General features: G+C 34.4%; 1 protein-coding gene across 2 annotated transcripts in view; it reads right to left on the bottom strand.

The window, feature by feature from the left end:
- Positions 1 to 25,135, bottom strand: part of siz (Brefeldin-resistant Arf-GEF family protein schizo) — a 219,023-nt gene extending 193,888 nt beyond the window's left edge. For both annotated transcript variants that reach the window (XM_073090015.1, XM_073090014.1), the window contains exon 1: positions 24,878 to 25,135. The gene's annotated coding sequence lies outside the window, so the exon portion shown is untranslated. The remainder of the gene's footprint in view (positions 1 to 24,877) is intronic.
- Positions 25,136 to 27,160: the final 2,025 nt, after the last annotated feature.

Here is a 27,160-nt window from a genome sequence, read left to right as displayed (position 1 = left end):
TAATTGATTTGAATTTATCTTGTTTTTACCGCTGTTCTGTTAATTCAATTATAACAAAGGCGGATTTTATACGTTTTGTAACATATTAAATTGTTATGATAGTATTCACTATATATGCATGTATATAGTATATATGTACACGAGCACTATTCGTAATAGGAAATAAAAGCTTCTTTTCAAACATTTTAATTTTATTAGTTTTTTACCAAAATGTATCTACCTAGCACTTGCCTATTGTTTGATTCCTAACTTTTTAAAAATCTTAGTTCCTTATGGATGTTTACACATCAATAAAGATCGATTGTGTAACGAACTCCGATTTTTAAACACAGTAACGATTTGGGATCTATTAAAATCTTTTATGTGCATTTTATGTGTGCAGTCTTCAATATCACAATATTTATTACTTCCGTTTATAGTTTTCGATTGTGTTATAAAATTAACGAGCTTTTATTCCATACATCAATGCACTTCCTTCTTATAAAGAGTGCCATTCCTTTTTTTTTTATAATATATAAGAGTAGCAGACGAGCATACAGTCCACCTGATGGTAAGTGGCTACTGCCGCCCATGGACATCTGTAATCAACTCCAGATAGGATTAGATATTCCCACCCGAGGTCGGCCACAGATGCGCCGCTACCCCTGAGGACTAAGCTGGAACGCCTCGGAAAAGTTTGTCTCCCTTACCACACCCTTCAAACCGGAACACAGCAGCGCCTAACACTGCTGTTATTAGGTAGGAATAGGTGTGGCGGTGGTGCCGCCGGAGTCGAACCATAAAGGGTTCTACCACCTTCAACCTGGGTTCTATTATTCATATTTAAATCATCACCATCATCATCAACCCATTACTGTCCCACTGCTGGGCACGGGTCTCCACTCAGATTAAGAAGGATTAGGCTATAGTCCACCGCGGTGGCCAAGTGCGTATTGGTAGACTTCACATACCTTTAAACACATTTTTTTTAATTTCTCAGGTATACAGGTTTCCTCAATTAATTAAATACGCAAGTATTATTCTGAAACTCATTACAACTTACTGTAACGGGGGAAAAAACATTGTGAGGAAAGCTACATGCTTCCATGTCTCAAAGGTATGCAAAGCCCATCCAGCACTGACAGAACGATTATATGTAATATCCACCTCAACACTCAAGAGATTTTTAGTAGTAGGACAGGAATTAGATGATGATCAAGCATATTTTCTTTCCAAAAAAACTTCCAAAACGTATAAAACACTAACACATAGAACAGGTGTGAAGACTAGCCACACAAAAATAGACGCGTTGTTAAAAATTGGTCATAGAACTAATTTGTTGATTACACGCTTCGTATGAAGCGCACTAATTCGTGTATACCTACTCTTGTTACTCTTGAACAAAAGTGTATCTCTTTATAAAATAGTACATTACGATACGCGTGGCCAAAGTAGCCTATTTTTGCACGGCGTGAAGTTAGCGCCCGAGCGCAGCGAGGGTGCTAAACGCTGTGCACATAAGAGGCTACTTATGTCACAAGTATCGTATACTATTTTATAGCTCGTGTGACATAAACCCGCTTATACTTGTGAAGTAATATGAAAAAATATGATAATTATTTTGAAACTTATAATTGATTGAAACTAAAATTATGAAGTAAAAAAACAATAAAAATGTGACACAACCAAAACCATTGAAATTTGATGTGAAGAAGTCTTGATTTAGAAAATTTAGTAATTATTCTGCTCTTGTGATAAAGACAAATCTAACACCACACATACGTCGAAATCTATCAAGCTATTTAGGCTACATACAGTCGTCTAGACCAATGACTTATAAATAATGGGAACTCCACCTAAACGTATTAAAGAAACAAATGATAAGCAATCACATAATGTACTAATTCATGACTAAAACTAGTGATACAGTAGAAAATCGATTATCCGGACCTCATTTATAAATATTCGCGATTATTCGAATTGACAAACGTGAACAAGTAAATTTGTAATAACCCTTGCAAATCAGTCACATTTTGTGTGACATGTGCATTTAAATTCCGGAAAGGCGCCAAATCGCAACTAAAAAGTTAATATAAAAAACAAAACCTGATTGCTAAAAATATAGCCTATGTTATCTTATATTAAAAAAACATACGTAACAAACATATAGTCGAAAAACATTACCTTCCTAAATAGGTTTTAATAGCTTTTCTTCATAAACTCAATTATCCAAATTTTCGATAATCCGAATGCCACAAATACGACAACAAACAGGTCGCTTAGTCGAGATTCTACTGGAGTAGTATTATGGCTAATTTTGATAATGCTTCCTAATTTAAATATCTCCTACTATGGTGTGTAGCGAAATACACAGTCAAAACAAACAATAAAACTCGATAAAGCTCAACAGTTAGTCTTATAGTGATGTTATTGCTTAGTATATACACAATGGCAAAAACATTTATAAATACGTCCAAAATAAAATATTAACATAATTATAGCTTTAAACAAAATACTCATTACTCACTTTTAATTTTTAAATGGCATTTAAAAGACATGAAACGTTCATAGCGATGTTTATTTTTTACAACTGTGAGGGTAGTGTATTGATATTCGTACAGTGTAAAAATCGGCTACTTTGGACACAGAAAAGCGTGGCTAAAATGCGGGTTTAGGTCACAGAGTGCTATAAAATAAATTAACAGTTTTGTAATATCGCCATAGTTTGGTCCTATCAATGTGTCCCTTTTATTATTGTTTACGATTAAGCAGACGTGCTACCTGATGGAAAGTCACCGCCTATGCACATTTGCAACCATAGTCACCAATGCATCGCCGGCTTTGGACGAGAGCTCTTTTTACACCTTTTTGAAGAGCCCCATTTCATAGCGCTCCGGAAATACCTCAGAAGGAAGTTCATTACACATCTTGCACGTTCGTGGCTAGAACGTCCGTGAAATCCGAACAGTCGATACTGTCGTAACCATTTGACATAGCCATTTCATTCGGAATTCGGATATGTACAATGAAGGTGCGCGGGTCCCTTTAATCACTGTACGATGTGCTAGTTAAAGTATTAGCCAATATTTTTTGTTTCAGATTAAAAGTGTTATAAGACATACTTACAAAATTGCTTTTAATTTTCATTTTTGCCGCCCTCAGTGACTTACTAGAGAAGGGACAAATGCTTTATCAGCTTCAAAAGACGCCCGGTCGTTAAAAAGGGGGACACCCTTACTTAAAAATTAATTCGTATATATTATTAACGACCACGTTTCAGTTTTCTGTTACCAATCCGAGATCCACTTGGAATTTTTATATTAGAAGTTCAAAATATAAAAACAAATAGTTACGTATGTTTTATCTTGAGATATATAATATTTAATCCATTTATAATAAATTATTTCTGTTAAACAATGTTATAAAAATTAATCAACAGTCTAAAGGCGCTCTATATTTTAAAAATAATGCTGTCAAATAAAGTGTTCATTTAAGTTTATTATTTCAGAAGACAGATGACGGTATATAGTTACAATAAAGTAATCAGGATTTGAAAGTTTAGTAATTAATTCGGTAAAACGGAATTTGATGATAATTTTAATAGAATTGTTTAATGAATAAAGCCAGAAAACGATTAAATTTTAGTTAATCCAACCGAAGGCCTCCTAATCCGCTAACTTGAATTGTTCTGTATAATTGTATTATATTTGTTATACAAATGGGATTACAGCAAGAAAATTATATTACAACTAAGTAACCAATTTGTTATTAATTAAATTTTGATATGAACAGTCTTATCGCATTTTTCATTTATCTTTAATACTCCACTTAATTGAAACATTTAGTTAATAACGGTTATTTTTGTGTTTCTATAATTTCTTGGATATTATAGTAACCATACCAGAATTATTATAAAGTTGAAATGTGGTAAAGACCATTATGGTTCGACCGGGGAAGTACCACCGTCACACCTATTTTTTTTTTTTTTTTTTTATAATAAGGGAGTAGCAGACGAGCATGCAGTCCACCTGATGATAAGTGGCTACTGCCGCCCATGGACATTTGTAATCAACACCAGGTAAGATTAGATATTCCTACCTGAGATCGGCCACAGATGCGCCGCTCCCCCTGAGGACTAAGCTGGAGCCTTCGGAAAAGTCTGTCTCCCTTACCACACCCTTCAAAACGGAACACAGCAGCGCCTAACACTGCTATTATTAGGTAGAAATAGGTGTGGCGGTGGTGCCGCCGGAGTCGAACCACAAAGGGTTCTACCACCTTCAACTTTTCACTGAAACGCAAGAACTAGTATCAAATAGTTCTTGCGTTTCAGTGAAAAGTTGTGGATGCCGGTTACTTACACATGACTCTACCAATCTTAGTCCTTATAAGTGGAAAAGCACGTGTGAGCTTTTTTTATATAACATGGAAGTAGCAGACGAGCATGCAGTCCACAAGATGGTAAGTGGCTACTGCCGCTAATGGATATCTGTAATTAAACCCCAGATAAGATTAGATATTCCTACCTGAGGTCGGCCACAGATGCGCTGCAGACAAGTATCGCCCTTACCACATCCTTCAAACCAGAACACAACACAGCGCTTAACACTGCTGTCATGAGGCAGAAATGGTTGTGGCAGTGGTGCCGCCGGAGTCCAACCACAAAGGGTTCTACCACCTTCAAAGCTGCTTTACGTAGGACCCCCGTTCCATATAGAGTTGGTTGATGTCCTTACAGTGTCCTGTCCGTACAGTTAAAACCAGGTGCACTGCATGGTTTTGCTTCGTAAATCTTAAAAAGAGCAATAAATGATCTGTGAGCATATTACACTGTTTAGTAAATTAAACGGTAATTACAACTATCGTGACGTGATGACGACGAAGAATTCACAACTACGTTTTAGTTTTTGTTAGAAGAAAGCAGTAACGTAAATACTGGCCGTCTTAGTAATTACCCTAATTGGTTAATTAATTCATCTCGTTGCTTCTGTTTAACAGCTCTTCAGTAAATTGCATGATTTTGTCGAGATCTCGCTTATTATAATGAGATTTTTGTTTTCTTTGATTAAAAATGACGAGCTAGTTGATGACTAGCTGTTTACCCGCGGTTTTTCTCATGTTTGATTGAGAATAATTATTTTAAATTGAAACCAAATTGAAAAAATAGTCCGGTTTCAAAATTTTACAAGGTTTTTTATTATTTTCGAATTCGATCAATTATAGGTATATAGAGGGTGTATTTTTTTTTCAAAATGAACTCGTTCGATTCCCGGCTAAGGAAAAGGATATTTTAAAAAACTACGGATGCAGTTTTAGTTTTTATCAAAATCGGCCTCGTTACTCCTTTCAGCATTTTTCGCTAATCCTTGTTTGGGATTTGGCCCTGAAGGCCCGTTTGAAAAATTCACCCTGTATATGTCATTGTATTCATATAGTGTAATTTCGAAATTTGCGGTAAAATCTTCCAAAACGCAAGCCTGTCCAAATAGATAGATTTAACCCATACCACAAGGCGGTTGCAATAATTACTCACTGGAGTGCGGAGCTGGTCATGAGCATCCCCTCATTTATTATGGTCGAATCGACTTAATTAAAATTTATGAACCAATATTTAACTCGGTTTAATCAAGTGACAAGAAATTTGAAATAGGCAGAAACCTCGAAAAATCAGTAGATGCTCAATCTCAGTTTTGGCTCCGGATCTCCAGTTTAAAAGGCCGTATTTCGAACCTAACTTTTGCAAAAGGTCATAATACCGATATGTGTTTTTTTTATAATATAGGAGCAGCAGACGAGCGTGCAGTCCGCATGATGGTAAGCGGCTACTGCCGTCCGACATCTGTAATCAACCACAGAACCAACCCGCTACCCCTCAGGACTAAAATGGAACTCCTCGGAAAAGTATGTCTCCCTTACCACACCCTTAAAACCAGATATAGGTGTGATGAAAGGTGTGATAGTGCCGCCGAAGTCGAACCACAAAGGGTTCTACCATTTTCAAACCTAGTTACCTGTTTCTACCATATTAAGTACACCGGTACAAAAAGAATTTAAGTCACTGCGTTTATTTAGACATACGAGTCTGTTTTTTCTTAGTTAGTGGATAGCTGTTAATAGATACTTTGTTTTAGTCACAACAGAATGATCACGACTTCACCGCTGTAATAAATCTCAAATTATATGGACGCTCGCAACGACAGATACAGATGCGTTGTCATTGTCTCTTACTGGATAAGATTGAGTGGCTTAAAGTATATTTGCAATCTTCGGACCGTAATTCAGTGCGCAAGTACACTAATAAATAATTAATGTGACAACATAATTATTAATGTTAATATTATTACATGTGTTTTGTACGTTACATTCTATAGACTTATAGTTCTAATATGGGTATAAGCTTTTTATGAAAAAAAAATAGCACTTTCTTGCACCCATTGGAATCCGTTTTCAGCGCTATAAAGTGATACGGATACATTACATATATTATTACATTTATATTTAAAAAAATAACAAATTCAAATCATGCATTGTCATCCAAATCGAACGTACGCAATATTGCTCAACCAAATAGGTGTTAACTGATTTAAAATTCTGAACTTAATTTGAACCTCTAACACACACAAACAAACTAACAAGATAAGTAAATAAAGGCCTGTAAAATTAGACAAACACCAAAACTGAAATTCAAATTAGTCTAGCAATCGATCTCGGAACTCTTTGTGTCAGATATCTCGACCGATTGTATACTGTACTGATTGCATACTGACAAGTATGGGAACTACCTCAGTTTGTGGTTAACATGAGTTCACTGAGTTGCGTAAGGCGACACTTGACGCTTTTGACACGACACGATCTCAAAATATTGCACCATATGAACTATTTAATATCATAGCGATAAAAAGAAAGCCTTGGGGCTTATATTTGTATTAGAAAGCGTTTCTTTTATTTATACAAGTTGTTGACAGTGTCTTTGAAGGGAGATGGTTATTGACCTAAGAGACATTTGTAAATAGCTGGAAGGTTAAGCATTATAGAAATAGAAAGAAACACATTCACATTTAATTGTAACAATCAGAGACTCTATCAATATTGGAAATGAAAAAGTCACTAAAGTCAATATAGAAACAGAATTATTAATAGAAGAAATTGTAAAAATGAAAATAATGTTAAAAGGACAGATAAAAGAAATGTTAAAAATGAGTTTCTGTTTTAAACTGCAAAAATATTGTAGTGGCTCCTAAAGCAACAATTACAAGAAGCCGATTAAGAAGAGATTACAGTACGTTTACATAGCATTTGCATGTTTGTGTTGCTTCGTTTTGCAGAAGATAATCCAACATGAAACAGGCAAACGTGTGCAATTCCATTTTCATTGCATGATGTGCGTTATTTTATTGTTGCAATGCATGCGCTAAAGAATTTTGCTGACATGTTATTTAACGGAGAAATTAATATAGGGGTGAAAACACGCTGAAACGGTTCATGAAGGCGCTAACATACCTGTAGACTAGTGCGATCAGTTGTAAAAGTTGAAATAGGTTCATTTGATTTATTAATTTTCTATTATGATTCCTAAAAGATCAAGTTTACGATAACTTGGGAAAGGGAAGATCAAATTTCCCTGTGTTTATTCTCAATCGTAGTCGAATCGTTCAAAGTAAAGTAACAAACTTTATTTCTATTGTTTTTGTATAGTGCGTAACTTTTTGGTTGTTTTGAAACTTATTAGCTGTAGATTTTCTTCTTGAAATTATTCTTCTCTCTTTCCTGTTGTTTTTATTTTACCTATTGTATAACCATCAAATTTATTCCGAAAGATTGTGTTTTTCTTTGTTTCTTTCTTATTCCTTGATTTATTAAAAGACTGGCAAGACAAACTTTGAATTAAATCTTAATGTATCATCAGTCCCTTCATACTTTACGACATCGTATAAATTGAAATGTTTCATTCGCATAATCATAGTCGTTATCATATCGTCGCCTGTAAAACACTTTAATACGTCATAAGGTTTAGCTTATCGAGGATGCTTAAGTCTGTTTTCCCTGTACACGCTGATAAGTTGAGAGCCAGTGACCCCAATCTTACCGTAGTTTCGTAATGAGTACTTACTGGGTCGGAAAATTGTCGCGGTAAAATATTGTCTCTTGAAAATTTTGTGGAGAAATTTTGTGTACAGCCCCACTGATCATTATTTATTCAACGGATGTCTAACTTTCAGAATATTACAGTGTTTTAGATTTGTTCTTATAAATACTTTGATGTATACGTGAAGTTTTACTAACCTATATTTACCAACATTTACCTGCCAATTTCTTTCGCAGTGACCTTTTTTCGTATTTGTATTGATCATACTTTTGTTGCCTTGTTTAACTGCGGATAGTTGTTAAATCAATTGTGTTACGTTGTAAGTATTAAATACGCATACATTGTAGTTTTACATCCCATTATCCAAAATCCACCATCACATGATGGTAGACTCGTTCCATCACACTTATCACAATTTTAAAGTACCAATGCGTAAAGGATGAGGACCATGATGCTGAATCGTCTTCTTATTGCTGAAGATACAAACATAATACCGTAGAAAACATTAAAAGCAATAAGTCCCTCAGTACGTTAAACTTGCTACAATAATATTTTCGGAAAACTCAGCCTCAAACTTTTCCTAACCTCGTTGTTGACACGGGACTGAAACTTTGCTAATTAGAAAGGGCAGCTTCGAAATCTATGAATGATATTAGAAATCTATCTGTTGGCACGTAAGCTCCAACATTTGTACCAATATTGGTCCAAGTAGTTTGGCAAAATGAATAAATGGGAATGGGAATTAAATTAGCCACCGTAACATCAAAATTTAAACATATTAGGTACCTTGGTACCCACATTCAAAAACAAACTTAACTTTACTCGATATATTGTTTACTGACATTAATGAAACAACACCATTCGTTGACAATGCCAATAAAGCAACAAAACTAACAATTAGCGATGAATGGTTACACGTTCACGATGCAACCGATATACGATCCGATAAAACGGCAATTCACACACAATAGACACGAAAAATCGAATGTTAACACGACAATACCCTCTAACATCGAACAATTGAATAACCGATGATGCAACAGTCATTACCACGGCTGTGCTATTGTTATTAAATGGAACCAGTATTGATTGAGCTGCGATTCCCAAATGAACACTAGCGATGTTTTTGACACGCGCGTGTCTTCACACATTGGTCGTGAAGAGCACCTGCGCCAATGAAGGAAGAACTCTCGCGCCTCCCACATGTGAGCGCGTGTTTAAATGTTTGTAAACGCATTCGAAGGTTCTTTTATGAATGGACGGGTAACACCGTTGCAGCTCTTGGCCTCCTTCGCAGAAACAAGCAAGCTAGGGTAACATTATCAAGATCGTACAGATTCTACTCCATTGTGAGCGATGAACTCACCCACGACGTTAATTGTTTTGTTTATTTTGATGAAACAGTTAGTGTATCCGCTTAAGATTGAACTTTCGCAGTTTCCGGTCTCCAATATTTTGCTCGTTTCATTTATTTTAAGTTTATTGCAATTCATAGTATTCCAAGTGTATAGAATATTTAATAGCAGAAAATAACAGATGAAGTCTAACATCATGTTTAATATTAAACCTTACGTAGCTAGCATTTATAATGTTATTATTAGAAGTCAACCTTTAGTGGCCATAATGACTATAAAGTACCTTTAGCTTATGCTTGTTAATTTAAAATTAATAGTAGATGACTAAAATAATTTACAGTCATAATTCAGTGTTGATAAGTTATATATAATAATGAGCAATATGTGATGAATATCAGAAAATGATAAACTATTAAGGCAAAGACGCATGTCTTAAAAAACGTAATCATCTACAGCTGAAGGTATAAACAAAAGGACGTAAAGTAACGTATATGGCATAGTAAACACCTTGCTTTTAGAAATCGTGCCTTTTGTAGTTAACATCCAAAAACGGACAGATGTAAATAGTTCAGACAATATGTACTATTCTAAGTAGTGACTATACAAACCCATTTTAACAAGTCCATGTGGAACAGTTTAAGCCAGTTACGTTTACACGTTACGACATTTTAATATCAAGTATATGGTAAATAAATACCTTTGATTCTTCGGCTATAGTTCGTCAAATTATATTCATAATCAGAACATTAATTGTTGATTGGTCGTGTAGAGGTTTCTATATTAAAGCTAGGCAAGGAACGAAAACATAAATTCAGATTTGTTTTTGTTCTAGATCTACCTGATAGTGTTACTTTTTTCGTTTGTGCCCTTATCGCACATGATACAGGACTGTATCCCAGAGGACTGAGGATATAAATTTATACTGTTATTCGTTATTAAGTGTAACACCATAAATTCTAGACATAAGTAATTCACAAAAAGAAACACACAAACGAAAAAACGAACAAAGAATAACACAAAGAACTTCACACAAACAATCAATAATTCTGAGAAATCTCTACATCGACTCAACAGAACTATAGTCATTAGGGCAAACTTTCCGAATATCTTTCAATTAGGTCACCACAAGGAGTCGTCTTGGGACCTGATTTATTAATACTTTCCTTGGACCAATAATTTACGGTTACACACATTCTCCTCATCCCATATTTACGTTGGATCTCAAGTTAGATTGCAAAAACTAAAAAAAAGCTTTCGAAGTCCATTAGTAGTTACGAAGACATTAAAGAAGTTTCTGAGCGTCCGTCCAGAAGTTTTTATGAGGATGCAACATTTATTACGGATGGACGTTTAATTAAACTTTGAAATATGCATCTCGAGGGCAATTAGAAGGTTCCTTGCAAACACTTACTTCAAAGCAACCGATTAAAGTAAGTTTAGAAGAGAAGAAAGTTAATGGGCTAATAAAGACTGAATAAACAAGAAGTTAATTAAGCTTCTGTTGACATCTAATTAAGGAAAATTAGATGTATATCTTTGTGGTTTTGATGTCAGAACGTCGCTATAATATCACAAGACATTGCTGCCGCGTTATCCTCACAACAAAGAGTTGAACTTAAAATTTCTGCCCTTTAGTTTGTAACAGCATATATGTTCCAATTTAAATCTCAAGGATAAAATCGTTGATCATCGGGTCATTTGTGATCCACTTCGGTGGTACATCTGTTTAATCTTCAGTTATATTAAATAACACTTACCATGAAACAATTTCATGGTCATTTGCTACTTCAAAAAATAATACTTATATCCCCAAAAACTTCCAATACATACATCAAAACAAGAAATTACCGAATCAATTGCTTTATTATTTCCCGGAACCACATTTTCCGTTGGAAAGGTTGTCAAATATTTCCCGATGTCGACATTTCCCTACATCATGCTCAGCCAATGATTACGTAACGTAGTTGATATGTGAGTCGGGCGGTAATTGGATTCTGAGGAAAACATGGTCGAAAATCGAGCAATTTTTGGGTAGGCGAGTAGGAAAGATAATGCAATCGAGCTGACGGTTAGTCACAAGAGTAACTTATGAGAGTATTGATATAAGGAAAATAGGAAACAATTATTATATTATGTACTCAATTACTCTTGTTGATCAAGCAAAAGGCTTAATATTGCGATGTTTAGCTTATGATAAAACTATAATAATAATAGAAACATAGGGGGCCCTAAAACTTGTTTAGATTTTCATTCCATTTTGGATGAGTCTTTAAGTAATTATATCCTTGTTGTTTGTACAAAATCTGCACTGCAATTTATTACAGAAGATGCTTTAGTCAACAACAACGTAAAATTTTCATATAAAACCATCAATTCATCATCAGACGAAAACAAGGTTACCATCATTATTCTTTTGTTGATGCTCACACGAAACTTAGTCGAAATCACACTTTATAAAGAGAAATATGGATAGAAAACATCATAAAAAACATAAAACAACATCATACAACATCAACGAACAACAAACAATAATAAACTAGTTGTTCAACAACAAGAAATTACTGGCGACATTGCGACAGAAGAAAACTTTACTCAATAAAGCAATATTTTTCTGAACATTGAAACAGTTGCAAGAGTAGACAACAAAATGGCTAAACTTACGTAAGGGAGTTCTTTACCGGCTTTTATAGTAGCCTGGTTAGATAATAGCATTGCTACCCTATCTAGTACTGTAATAAAATTCTATGCTTTTATTACTTGATCAACTAAGCTAATTATTATTAATCCTAAGCTAAGGAAATTTCATTCTCTTTTAAGGAGTGTAGTAAGGATGCTTCCTAACTTAGTCCTTAGTAGTATCAAATGCTCTGTGGTCGATCACATCGTTTGGTCGATCTAAGATGAGTCTCAGAAAATTCTGTATTTGAAAAGTACTCAAAAAGTATTTAAATGACAGTAACCAGTAACCACCTTCCTTTCCTTTAAAGAGATGCATGTTCATTTGCTATTTCACTTTCACTATAAATATGATAGAGATCACACAATTCTTCTAAGCAAATTCCACAATTCTGTTTGCTTTACTATATTTCACAACCGTCAATTAAATCCCAGAGAGACAAAACCTTCAGCTGAACAATATAAAAACAAAAGAAAAACCGCGTTAAAATATCGCCACAATATACTTCCGTGCTATTACCATTTGGAAAGGCATTGAAAACGATACAAGGTGGCGCCTTCACCTTGAGACTAAAGAACGAAAAGTGGGTCATACCTACGTATCAAATCATTATTTATAAACAAAATAAAATTGCTTACCTTATCAGATTCTATGAACGGAAACTGCGTTTGATTCAGTAGCGATTTCATGTTCCTTATAATAATAAACGTTCTGATGGAATATCTTCAAGGAAACGCAAAAGATATGTATGGCGGGGCTATTATGTTTTATGAGGACTTAATATGCGAAAGACGAAGCGCATGTACATTTATTCGATATGAACTTTCAAGATTAAATGGAGTTCTTGATGACTAAATTTTATCATAAACGAGATTTTATGCCAAGTGCTACTAACTATATGTATTAACCCCTTTGATGAGTGACTTACGAGTATCTAAGATTAACCCCTACAATACCACTGCGAACACAGTTCTCTCATTAAAATATGTAGTTTCGTTGACACCGGCCTTGACGGTACATATCGTAGCCGAATCACTTTGAAACGAGGTAGTTTAGAATTGCAACTCAATTGGAAACACCTTACAACTTATCCTAACAACGTCTGATAGAATCTGTAACTAGGGATAGTCTGCGCCAAACTGCTAGTTCGCTCTGAAGTTGCACACAACTACAAGCACACATTCCGTAGCAATGTAAGGACATACTAGAGCAGCTATGTACACGTGGGCGAGAGCCGGTAGGGGTCCCGTGCTGTCTTCGTCCCGCTAATATCCAGAATTTGCTATTCGACGCGACTCGTTTCTTAATTCAGAGTGGAGTAGCCGTTTGGCGCGGACTATAATTTGGTAATAAACGTTGTTACACTTACTTACTTACGTGTGTACCTCACCACAAGCAAAACAGCGCGATGATTCTTCATCTTATCATACAGACTTACACCACCTTTACGCACAGTTCAGATACCACATTACACCATCGATCAAGCATGCAGTTTCACTTACAACTGCAACAAATCAGCTATGGAAATAGAAACTGCACCAACCACTAAGCATTTCCATCTCGCGGCTCGTTTCAATTCAATGCCCACTTGGCAAACAGTCCGCGAACTTGCCGTGTAACGGTCAGATGGTAGCGTACCACTGTACTGATTGTACGAGTATATTGGCCGGATAGCAACGATACAAAAACATATGGACATATTATCGCGATATTAAGGAACATAATAATTACAGGTATTTTCTTCTCTAACAATCCGAGTATTGGTCACCATACAGTACCCTTACCATGTTCTGATATAATCCGCTAGGGGCGCTGATTGAAAACTGTATGGGCAAATACGTAAGCAAATACCAAAACAGTCATATTTGTCAAAACTTAAAAACTCATGGTAAGGGTACAGGTCTGATACAAGAGGCACTCAGGTTCAATCTCCGTCTAGGTAGATATCTAAACGATTAATGTACATTTTTGTTTCTAATTTGAATACCATGTTCCATGTTTTACTATGACTGGCTAAAAGTGTAATTATTCGTTGTTTTCCTGTACGGATACTGATAATAAAGGAAAATAGGACTTTGAACGGGACTTCCGTGTACTGCTAAAATACTTTTTATACTTGTAAACTCGACAAAATTTTCAACACAAAATTATTTAGAAGACTTAGCGCCCTGAGACTACATTTTACTATGAAAAATGTACATTTTCAAAATTGTAGCGCAAAAATTTTTGCGCTAGGGTTTGCTGTATTGCAAAGTGCTGTGTAGTTCACATAGCAAAAATTTTACATCAAAATAGCATATTTCACCACAATAATTTCATTTGTGATTTATGACGTCATAACTCATGACGACCAATATTAATAATGAGAGACTCAAATTCAAATACTTTCCGTCAACTCCGAAGCGTTCCAACTTAGTTCTCACTTATCACGCGTTGAATACTATGGATGTACGTAAGCCAGGACGTACCTAAGAACAATTGCAAATGCGTAGCCATTGGAAAAGACTAAGTTGGAATGTCACGTGTGCCACTTTTCAATCTATTTTGAGATTGATTATAAATAACAGATGTTGTCCTGTAATTTGTTTCAATATACCTAAGTAATGCAATTTTCTTAGTTATCTCATTATGAAATTCCATTGGTCTACTTAGTGGCTTACAAAGAAGCAATTGCATATTACTGTTATGAACTTTACGCCTCAGCTAGTTGATCCGTTACTTACTCGTAAGTACGTGTTGCTTTTACGGGAAACAGTTTAGCATTACATAACATTAAATTACGCTAGTGTTTTTAACTTTATCAAGGCGCTTTCTACACTCTGGCCTCGAAGTAGGATTTCCTGTGACTTTGTTATGGAGACACATAAACAGTAGACAATAAAGCTAGAATGGAAATGCCACTTTATTATTTAGAAGTCTGGCTAGCCGAGGATTGAACCTGAAACCACTGCATGTAAGGCTCGGCCACGCGGGTCGTCAATCTAAAATTCAAATTTGAGAGGTTTCTTCCATATATTAATATACTTTGAACTATTTTACTGAAACTTTTTCTGTAAATGTTTTGTAAACAATTTATTAACCATCTTCATTCTTACTTGTTAGCACAATTTCTAAAAGGTTACCGCCTGAATTACTTCAGCATACTTTTTATCCAAATTTTTAAATCGGAACGCGTCCGTAAGATCAGTCAGATACAGATGTTCTCGACACTCTGTGAATAAAAAGTACTACATTTTAAGGACACTTAGCCAATATACAGTGTCGAATGACAATGGGAGTGTAGCGGTTCTTTCGGCTTCGAGATCTCGAAGTGTAGTCATGAGTCGTTGATTCCACGCTCACTGTGTCACTACACCAGTTAAGTTGAAATCGAAAGGATGTCAACTACAGTCATATACACACACATGTTACAAAACTATACAAGTAACGATAATACTTTATAAGTAACATTTTATTTTTAAGTGGCTACTACAGCCCATGGAGATTTAAAATGAATTCAAAATACGACAATCTAATAACTATCTAAGATCGGCCATAGAAGCGTTGCTACCCTGAGAACTAAGTTGGAACGCTTATTTACGGATAATTATGAATTACACATTTCTGAATATCCCTTATTATCCTTTAAATCGGAACACAACAGTTCACACTGGTGTTATTAGGCAGAAGGTAGAAAATTAATGACCCGGAAATAATTAACGATCACTTTTTAAACATACCACCCAGCAAAAAAGTAGGAATAAACACTGATGTTATAAATCTACCTAATCTTGCACAAGATGAACTCTTAGAACTTAAACCGACCACAGAAATGGAAGTTAACAAAATTATAAATAGTATCAAGACTCTTGCAGCTGGTGAAGATTGTCTGAACATAGAAATGATTAAGCTGACATTAGATATAACCCTCCCAATAATTACCAGGATTATAAATAAATCGATTGAAACTCATTCCTTCCCATCTATATGGAAAAAAGCTTTAGTCAGACCTATTCCAAAAAAAGACAACATTACAGAGCTGAAAGATTTGCGCCCTATTTCCATTCTACCGGTGCTATCGAAAGTTTTAGAGAAAGTAGTACTCATTCAAGTATTAAAGTACTTAGAAAATAAGAATATTATTCCTAAATTACAATCCGGATTCCGCAGAGATCACAGCACTGAAACTGCCCTATTGCATGTCACAGACGACCTTACCGAGGCCTCTGACCTGGGCTTGAGCAGTATAATGGTACTCCTTGACTATTCCAGGGCTTTTGACTCCTTAGACCAAAATCTACTTCTAGTCAAGCTGGAAAAGTATGGCTTCTCTAAGAACACCTGTCGTTGGTTCCATACCTTTCTAAGCAACAGAGCGCAGATTGTTGTGACTGAAGACGCAGAAGGAAACAAAAGATTCTCCTCTTCCAAGCCAGTTCAAAGGGGAGTCCCACAAGGCTCGCTGTTAAGCCCAATCCTGTTTACAATATTTACAGCAGATATGTCTAGCCAGATTAAATCCTGCAAATATCACTTGTACGCAGATGATACACAAATATACTACTCATTCCAAGTAAACGAAACCAAAACAGCTATAAAACTAATAAACGAGGATCTTAAGAATCTTTACACATGGTCTGAAAATAACTCGCTTGTCCTAAACCCAACAAAATCACAAACCATTGTAATTGGCACCAAGAAACAAATTGAAAATGTATTGGATTGTGAAGATAAAATAAAGATTAATGACGTAGCCCTAGAAAAAGTAAGCACCGCACGCAATCTTGGCCTAATTTTAGATGGAGAGCTCAAATTTTCAGAGCATACAAACAGCAAAATTAAATCCGCATTTTATAAACTTAAAACCTTATATAAGATTAGGCCCTATATCAAACCAGATTTACGCGTACAACTTTGTGAGTCATTAGTGCTCTCTCAATTTAATTACTGCAGCTCCATCTTTGGACCTAGGTTAAATGTTAAGTTAGAAAATGCTATACAAAGAGTACAAAATGCCTGTATTCGCTTTTGTTTTGATGTCCCTAGGCGAACATTTATAACACCATACTTAAATAGCAAAGGCATACTTAACATGAGTGCGAGGAGGAGCCTACACTATGCTTGTACAGTGCATCGAGTAATTTGGAATAAGAAGCCTGAATACCTATTTGAGAAATTGCACTGGGTCGACGACTTTACCCACCGGAGCCTTCGCTCAAATTCTCAAGGTCTCCTAAAAATTCCAGCTCATAAATCGGCCAGATACAGGCGTTGTTTCAAATTTGAAGCAGCAAAAATTTGGAACGACTTACCTCCCCCTTTGAGGAGAAGAATGAGAACGGAATGCTTTAAACACAAATATAAATCTGCTTTGTTAAAAAGACAACTTGCTGGTGAAAATTTGAAACCTGCCTGCATGCAATATCTACCAATAAAAAAGTTCTTTAATGCTAATTAAACACATTATTTAACCTCCAAATACGTCCATACACACTCACACACACACACACACACACACACACACACATACACGCTTGGATTTTAAAACCCAGGAGATGCCCCACTGACGGCTGACTATCTTCTTATCCCACCTAACACCACAGGGATTATAGGAGCGGCTGAAAAACAGCGCTACTCGAATCCCTGATTCTGAGACAGCAATGCTGAGCCGAATTCCTTTTGTCATATTAATATTACTGTAAAATGTACATTTATTCTTTCTGTAACTGTGTTATTATGGCAATAAACGTTTATTATTATTATTATTATATGTATATACTTCTTAAAAGTCTCGACTCAGATGTAGCCGAATCGGTATTAACAATGATGTTCACGGGCTTACACCAAGTGAGCGTCATATTTATTTATATTGTGTTTTTATATAATATATATTTTATGTATATATATATGTATGTAACTTATATGTATGTGACTATAAATATTATATTATACTATTATTAAGGTGTGGCGGTGGTGCGCCCGCGTCGAACCACAAAGAGTTCTACCATAGTTTGATGATGACTGACTTAGTCCGCTGGCGGGTCGACCCAGATTGGGACGCTGATGATTATTTTGATGATAATAATAACACAAATATGTTCTTACATACACTTACTTCCGTAAAGAAATATGCAAAATTTCATGCTTCTACTGTAAAAGGTATAAGTGTGCGTTACCTTTTACCTATTCAGCTACTTCTATTAAGTAGATTATACTACGTTCTCCATTTCAAAAGCACTCATATAGTAAACGTTTATGTTTAACGTGTGTTATAAAGGCTACGTTTTCACATGGCGTTTCTTAAATCAAAAACAATGAAGAACTTTAGCCTTTAAAGGTTTAATGCCCCTACACAATGATATTTTAAACTATAGATTGGTTACCTGCCCACTAAACAACTCGATAAAGTGAGAGAACCGCGAGCACATTGACACACACAAGTATATTTTCTATTTTACTTACATATAAAAACCATATATCTACATAGACAAATATTCTATAAATAAATAATCAAAATATAATAATTTCTCCTCATTTACTTGTGATACGAGATTCCGTAAAGCTTGTTTATTTTTTTTGTCTATAGTTTATATCAATGCTCCGACAAGCAACAGCTGGCTTACGTGTCGCGTGGGGACCCGTGGTTTAGTGTTTTGCAACTTTGTACTATTCGCAATTACTACAATTGTACTAAGTCCTACACGAGTATGTAAGTTATACAAAAGGCTACTTGACTCAGATCAAAATAATACACTGAAATGTTTATTTCTTATAGTACTTGGCTTAAACAGTCTTCATTTATTATTTTTGGGCTTAAAGAATCTTTATTTTTCTCATAAGACATACATGGTTACTTAAAATGAGAAAATTAAAATATTTACATAATAAAGCAGTCTCCGGGAGTCGTGATTATTATATAATGTAATAGTATGTGGGTGTGTGTGTGTGTGCGTTTAAATTTATTTTATTCTTTATCATATATTTAGAAGAAGCAAATGAGACGGATGACACTGCAGTTTACCTGATGATAGGTGGCTACTGCCGCCCATGGACCCTTTCTACCGAGGTTGGCAACAATTCTGCGTATATCATAGTGCTGAGTTATACCATTATAGATTGAGTATATACATATAGGTATGTATTCTTACTGAGTTGTATACCCAAGTGGAGTATTTTGACGTCACCGCTGACTCAACAACTGACTCAGCTGGTCAGCAGTTATTGTTTAGTTGCATGCTTGACTCTTTTACAAAACTATTTAGATGAGAAATTGTGATTTGGTCATCTTATGTGATAGGTATGTGATAGGTATAGTTTTTATTTTCAAAAACGATTGACAATCAATCCAATCTATAGTACTATGATTTTAACGATAGTTGATGATGACGATGAGTTTATCGACGGACCTCTCCAAACTTGACATTTCAGCTCTTAATCATCATCATCAGTAATCTTTTTTTCTGGTGGTAACTTCCGATTCTATACCGTATATACTATATACCGATTTCAAAGTCCAAACCAGTCACGTTATGCATACCTTAACATTTTCAGTTGCAATTTAAAAGATTTCAGTTTACCCTTTACTGACAGATTTTTTAAGTTCCATACACTTTTTAATCTTATGGCGCGGATCTTAAAATGCATGACGTCATCAAAGCAAGCACATGTGAACGTAGCATTGTTTGGTTATATTTACGACTGTTCCATCGCATGTGGTTCAGTCGGGGCGCAGTGGGAAAAAATAAAAAGATCGCGTTCGTTGCTCCACGCTGACTGACCGTATATGGAGCGAGATTTCTCTAGAAGTGGTCGAATAGTGGGAAAATCTCGTATTAAGATGTTTAGTGTGTAATTGCAGTTAAAACGTTGTGCAATTGACGATGTACTTTTACGCCGGCTGGTGCTACATCTTAGTAAATTTATCCTTAACTAAAACGTTGTCTATTTTTGTGTCCCTAAATAAGTTAAAATATGGTGTCGAAATCCAAATAGGTTTAATGAAATGAATGCTAGTAATATTGAAAAATATTTATTCAATATTTATAATCCTATATTTCGGTTAGGCATTATGACTTATGCAATTTAATAAATACCTTATTATTATATTGTAAATAATAAACATCTTGTGACATTGTAAAAAACTTATTATTAATCCAAATACAATTCTGTTAAAAATTTACCCCGAATAAATATATTTTGGTATAAGTAGCACTTTATTAGAATGTAACTCACAAAACGAAAAAATCTAGGTAGGTACCACTATTTCGTTGGTTTTAATGTAATAAATAATTAATTTCAATGTCCATGGGCGGCAGCAATTACTAACATAAGGTGGGCTGCATGCTTGATTGCTGCTCATCAAAATTATCAAAATAATCCGATATTTCAAGTCTATTATAAACGATCATAGGATGTACTGATCAGACAAATTTGTATCAATTTTGTACCAATCATGGGTAAAATACCTACAGTACAACTTATTTAGATGGTGATAAGAACCTTTTGGTTCTACTCCGGTGATACCACCATTACCTATTTCTGCGTAATAGCAGTGTTAAGCGTTGCTGTGTGCTGGTTTGAAGTTATAAGGGAGGCATATTTCTCCGAGGCATTCCAGCTACGAGTAAATCCTCAGGAGTAGCGATGCATCTGAGCCCAATCACAGATAGGAATCTAATCTTATCTGGGGAGATGTATAGATGGCCACTTACCATAAGGTCAACTGTATTTTCGTCTACGTTATAAAAAACACATAGCACCGTAGTGTAAGTACTTTTAAATTATACTTTATTTAGTCTAACAACTTTAACCCACATCGCAATATGCGAATATGTGAGAAATTCTGATATACAAATTCCACATTTCTACATATATTTCGCATGAAGAATTTTGTTCCGAAATGTGCTACAAAATTTACGTATTGCAAATTTCTGCACTTTAGTGGTGGATTATTAAATCTGAGAGGAGATTCATGCCCAGAAGTGGGACAAAATAGGGTTCCTGATGATGGTACCGAATGTCTATACTTATCTTTATTAACTGCTATCTATACATTTTGTAACTACTCGTAGCAAATATTATAAAAACAAAAATTCGACTGCTCAAAACTGCAGCCTGTGGTCACTCCGACACATAAAATAGCAATGTTCTGATTTGAGAGTCATGTTTACTATTACTTATATCATATAAATGTTGTAGTATTTTTTAAAACTAAATATTTATTTCTTTCTTTCTTACTAAAATGTGACATACACACACTGACACACGATGTGACAAATACATACTGACATACATATGTTCGAAAAAGTTAACCTCCAATGTCGGGTACAAGCCACCGTGCCGCAATACAGAGTAGACGTTAGTTACACAATATTACTGATGCATAATTACTAAGAACTAAGATAGTGAACTTCATGTTTCGGCAATCGCTTTCATACTAATTAGATGTCACGCTCCATCGCCACCGTCGACGAAGCGCATCGTCCTTTATAAATCGGTTTAACGCCGCTATAAGTTGACTGACTTATAAATTAACTTATCTATGAGAATCATTCTTAAAGGAGGAACTTCTTGTGGTTTCTTTTTTGCTTATAACAACAATATACAGTTGCTATGTTCTTGTAAGGGGGTATGGTAAGGTAGATTTTAAAGTCTTTGCAGACATGCAACTTGTCATCGGCGATTCGCATCGGTGAATCACGTATTAGCGACTTAATACATCAATGAACACGCTGTTCAATGCATAGATTTTTTTGGGTTTAGTTTATTTTGCATCAAGTGTCCAAAAGTAGCTGCAACGGTAGCTGTTGGTCGTTCAGCTTCAGAAAAGTAACTAAAAAGTCAATCGTCGAAGCTAAAGGAGCATCTCTGCAAGAGCCTGTAGATGTGTAACTTAGACCTAATGAGTACTGCAACGTCTTTGTCATCAACTTCAGACCTCACATAAAGCAAAATTTTAAGGGTATGAGAATTTAATAGCACGCATGGTGGTCTTAATACCGGCCAGGCATGGATCCAAATTATCCATTATGATCTCTATTATAGGTGTGGTTGTGTCCGTAGCACCCAAGACAACAGGAAATCCTAGTGTTAAATACATCTAAACTACATATTAACTACTTGATATAAACTTTAAAAATACTATGTAGTATTTGAAACTTTTTTCCTTTTATATAGCTATAAAACTGATGAAAATGTTATTTATGTAGTAATTGGATTGCAGCGAAATTACATAAAATCGGTTATTGCGATACTACAATACAGAGTTGTCGACGCTTCAATTTATTTTGCGCGGACTACGATATTTCCTTTTGTTTGCGGTAAAAAGGATTAAAACGCCCGCTTTTTCGTAAATGGTCTAGTTTTCAAAATTGCCGTTTTTGTCTCTGGTCTGCATTTTTGCACGGAAATAAAAAATATAGTAGTTTCAGACAGGTAGTTTCGTAGGTTATAATATTTATAGCATAAACTTTCGGCTTAAAAATAAATCATCGGCAATAATAATCTAGTTTTAAAGCTAAATAATTAAAAAATAAGCCTAAAAGCTTCCTTATATTTTTATTAAAATACTTACTTAAATTAATTGTTTTGTTTATATTTTTGTTGTCTCTTTTAAATATCATAAAGATTTTTAACAATCCTCATAACATTACATTGCACACATAACAAACGACATAATGTATTCAATTAATTGAATAATTGAATGAATCACCACATTTCTTTAGGTCTTGAACTTCCTAATGGAATTAATTTCTATGGGAATCAGTTTAGCTGCGGTCTTTAATTAGAATGTGGGAACTACATACATGAGTTCTGCATAGTAAATCTTAAAGACAATGGACTTATTACAATATTGTAATAATAAATATAATATTACAACAATTAACCTATTAAACTATTAATAAAACTTGAGCGAAAAGAGAGAAATATAAATAAATATAGGTACGTAATATTAAAAATGAATAATTTTTAACAACTACCACTTTTATTTCAATGATTTACCTTATGGGTGACTAACTTGTCGAATAATTCTATATTAATTTTATGATTCAAGTTTAATTTCTGGTCTTAGGACATCTTGCTATACATACATTTCATAGACTCAGAATATAGACAACCTAGAATTAGTGTTGAATGCATTTGAGATATACTACTATTTTCAATTAATCCTTGAATTAATTACAGAAGACCTACTTTATTGAAGCACTGAGTTGAAAACCCCTTAATGATACGAACATCAAAAAAAGTCATAGTTAATTCCATTTATAATTCTGGTAGAAAGAAGAAGTCAGTGTTTAGATTACATTGCGCATTAATTGTACCATGTATCCTATTTTAATTTGTGTCCATAAACAATAATTTATCAATCAAACCAAAGTGAAAGTAGTTTTTAAAATATGCAAATAATAATATTATGCAGACCGTGATAAAAATGTTACAAATTCTTGTAATAAAAATATATTATTTAGATATTATGCATACAATCAGGATTTTATCGGCAGTCTTAATAATAAAATCTAGGTACTCATACTTTGTATTTTAAATAAACCTTTTTTTGTTTTTGGCATACACAATGTGCTTAAATTTTACAAAAGAGCATTGCTTATTACAATATTTTTTTTATAATTGACAAAAGAATGGCTTTTTATGGGTTATATTACAATATACTAGAAGTGGTCATTACCCATAGATAACCATGGTCATCCCAAATAATAAGGCCATAAGTTTTTTCTAAAACCAATCTCAGAGAATCTTGAGAAGAAATAAAGTATTTCAAACTAAGTTTGTTTATGATGTCCCTTCATAATCTATTTTTGAAAGCCAACATCTTAGAAGTGTTGTGTTAAACTAAACAAAACATGTGTTACTGTTGTCAAGAATAATAACTCAGTTTCAAATGTTCAAAGATATGTTTTAAGATGTCATATGAATTCTAATAATATGTTACTAACAAAAATGTTTTTGATTGAAATTTAACCAATTTCTTAACTATTTTTTTTTCCTGTAAGATTTAAAATTAATTAACTAGAATATACTCTTCTCAGGGCAGGGGTACGTCGCGATTTCTTGCAATAGCTTCCCACTAGAGGGCAAAAAATGCCCACACAGAAGAATCAGCAAATCAATCAGCAAAACAATCAGCAACTATCATAAGAAGAAAGTTTACCTGAGAGTATAATCATTCCATCATAGTATTTTTCATATTTTAATTAGGTTATTCACATAGTTACATAAAATGAATATTATAATTATATAGGAGTTAATATTGTCATAAGCACGGGCCATGTCAATGGGTCATTATTTTAATTCAAAACAAACTTAAAATGTAATTTTTGTTTCTAATACCTTAAATAAGCGTAAGTAATTCTTATTCACGTAATTGCAACATCTCTTTGATAACTGTGATAATAATGATAAAGGAAACAAAATAATGTTTGAAGTATAAAGTCATAGATTAGTAATAAAGTAAGTAATTAAATAAATACTAGGTCAAGGTTCTGTACTTTGATAAATAAATTTTACAAAAAGCGAAGTAAATGACCGGTCATACCGTTTCACAAGTCTAATTAGCCTGAACTAATGATAAACTGATGGAAAATGATCTACAGTTACATACTGTTTTCAATAGCGCGGCTTGAATTTAGAATTACACTCTTTGATACCTCAACACAAGCGGTAATTTAATGTATTAAAACATGCAACTTATTCACTAAACGATGCGTTGCACGACGCTTACCATATTTACAACAAAAAGGAGCCCGATCAAGTATAAAAGGGGGTAAATATCGATCATACACTCACCACAACAAGATAGCCGGTGAACTTGAAATAATACTACCGATTTTCGGCAACCGCTCACCGTTTTTACACAGAAATGTTCACTTAAAATCACAAACAGACACTGCACTGTAAGCGCCGGCTAATAAACTTTTAATTCCTTACTGCTACCAGTCACAACATCAGAAAAACACTACAAACAAATTTACGGCAAACCGCCCGCACAACGAACATACCACTTCTTACAACGGCTACACAACACTGTCAGAGCGTAGTGTCAGACGGAACAAATCGGACCACATACAAGCAGAATTTTGTATTGACTGCGCCGGCTCGGAATTACTTTCCTATTAACCAACGAAATTAAATATACCCGTGAAGTGTACAATTTACTCTCGTTTTCAGTGGTCATTTATCTTGGCAAGGTTATAATTTCGCCACCTGGTGGCAGATACTTGGAACTTTTGTAATAGTAGTTAGTAAACTGCCATCTGTTTTCACATTTAGGAACTACATTGACATCAACAAGTTTCGTTCACCAAAGGACTGTAACTTATTATAGTAACTTGCTATTTGTATAGATGGCGCAATTGTACACTAATGTAATATATAACAAAACTATTAATTAAAATTACCATTACATTTATAAGAAGCCGTCTATTTATAAATATCTATTTTTATATACAGATTTTATTAATCGTGTGCTGTAAAGAATAAATTTAATAACCATCGATGAAGATGACAATTTTGAAAATAACCAACCATATTAGCATTACCTACTCAAATTACATTAAAATTTTGATAATAAAAATACTACTTAAACGAAGAAATCCCAAATATAAATACTCTATTAGGTAACTAATCCTAGGTCTCTAAATTCACAGTATAGGTACCTACGTAATTATTCAAAATATGCCTAGATATCCAGACAAAACTGATCAAGTAAGTTGGATGAATACAAAAAAAGCTTAAAAAGTTAATTATTATAAAGAACAATACAAAAAGTGTAAGTATAAAAGAGGAAGCTTTTTCAACTGCCTGATTCAAATGACTGTGAAGTATTTTTTGTATCTGCTTTTCGATGTCGTAAACTAACGAAGAAGAGGTGAGTAAGAAAAAAGTGGTTCTAAAACTCGAAATGAACGGTTTTAGTTAACTTCCGCCCGAGATGACCGCTGGAGACGGCATTAGGGTGCGAACGTAGAACTAAGAAATACACAGAGAGTATTCGCATTCAAAAATTGTATCAATTTTATCATTGGTACAAAAAACTATTTGCATATGGTTTTTTTTCCTGAATGTAGTGTAGTCTGAATGTAATATGCCCATATGTTACATAGTCTGATGGTGAGTTAACTGTACCTTTTTTGCTACCAATTTATGAATCTACTAAACGTTTGAACTGCAGTAATTTTGATTGATCTAATCCAGCAATTAATACAATTTATAAATGCAATATATAATATAATTAGGATGTGGTAAGTTCTAACTTGCATGTGTATAAATGCACCTATGTTCCACTTCAGACACAAACATAGGTATGACTGTATTTTTAGGGTTTGAGGTGCACGTGTGATAACCACCACATACAGGTAACATTATATGCACTCTGTATCTATTTGTACCTCGTAACACAAAAAACAATGCTATGGCATAGCCATTTAATAATGTTTGGTAGCAAGAACAAAAAATAATTCTACTCTAAATTCAAGCCAAATTTTCGATTACGAATCGGCTCCACAGTTTTCGGTTCCGGCGTGAAGAATGTTATTAAGTGGGTGAGCTGAAAAAACAGGAATATCTCTATCTATCGGACTCGACGTGATAATTAGTAGATACCCATTTGATGCCTTATGGAAACAGAAACATTCCTACTAGGGATGACGATTCTTTCTGAATTTAATTCTTGAATCGATTCGAATAGAAGTGAAATAAATCGATTCACAAAAATGTCGAAGCCAAAAGAATTGATTCGCCAAGAATCGATCTCATTTTTAGGTAAAAGCTGGCGAAAAAATACTGAAATACGTATTCCTTAGCAAAAAATGTCTATAACACATTCAACTAACTTCGAAAACATCGACTTTTGATTTTCGGATGAAATATAGGTTAATTGAATCGACCCAATACTGGAGATCGATTAAAATTATTGATTTTTTTGGCACAAAAGATCGATTCTTTGATTAATCGATCTCAGATCGCCATCCCTAATTCCTACGGCTAATGGCTTGTTGGCTATCATTTGTCCGATAAATGAGGTTTTCGCAGGTTCGAGACTGTGGTAAAAGCCGCCGTATCTTAACGTTT

This window comes from Epargyreus clarus, unplaced genomic scaffold (genome assembly GCF_041222505.1).
Source record: "Epargyreus clarus isolate Ecla_fem2 unplaced genomic scaffold, WU_Ecla_fem_2.2 ptg000031l, whole genome shotgun sequence".
Classification (NCBI taxonomy): Eukaryota; Metazoa; Arthropoda; class Insecta; order Lepidoptera; family Hesperiidae; genus Epargyreus; species Epargyreus clarus.
This window is presented reverse-complemented; position numbering and strand designations above follow the sequence as displayed.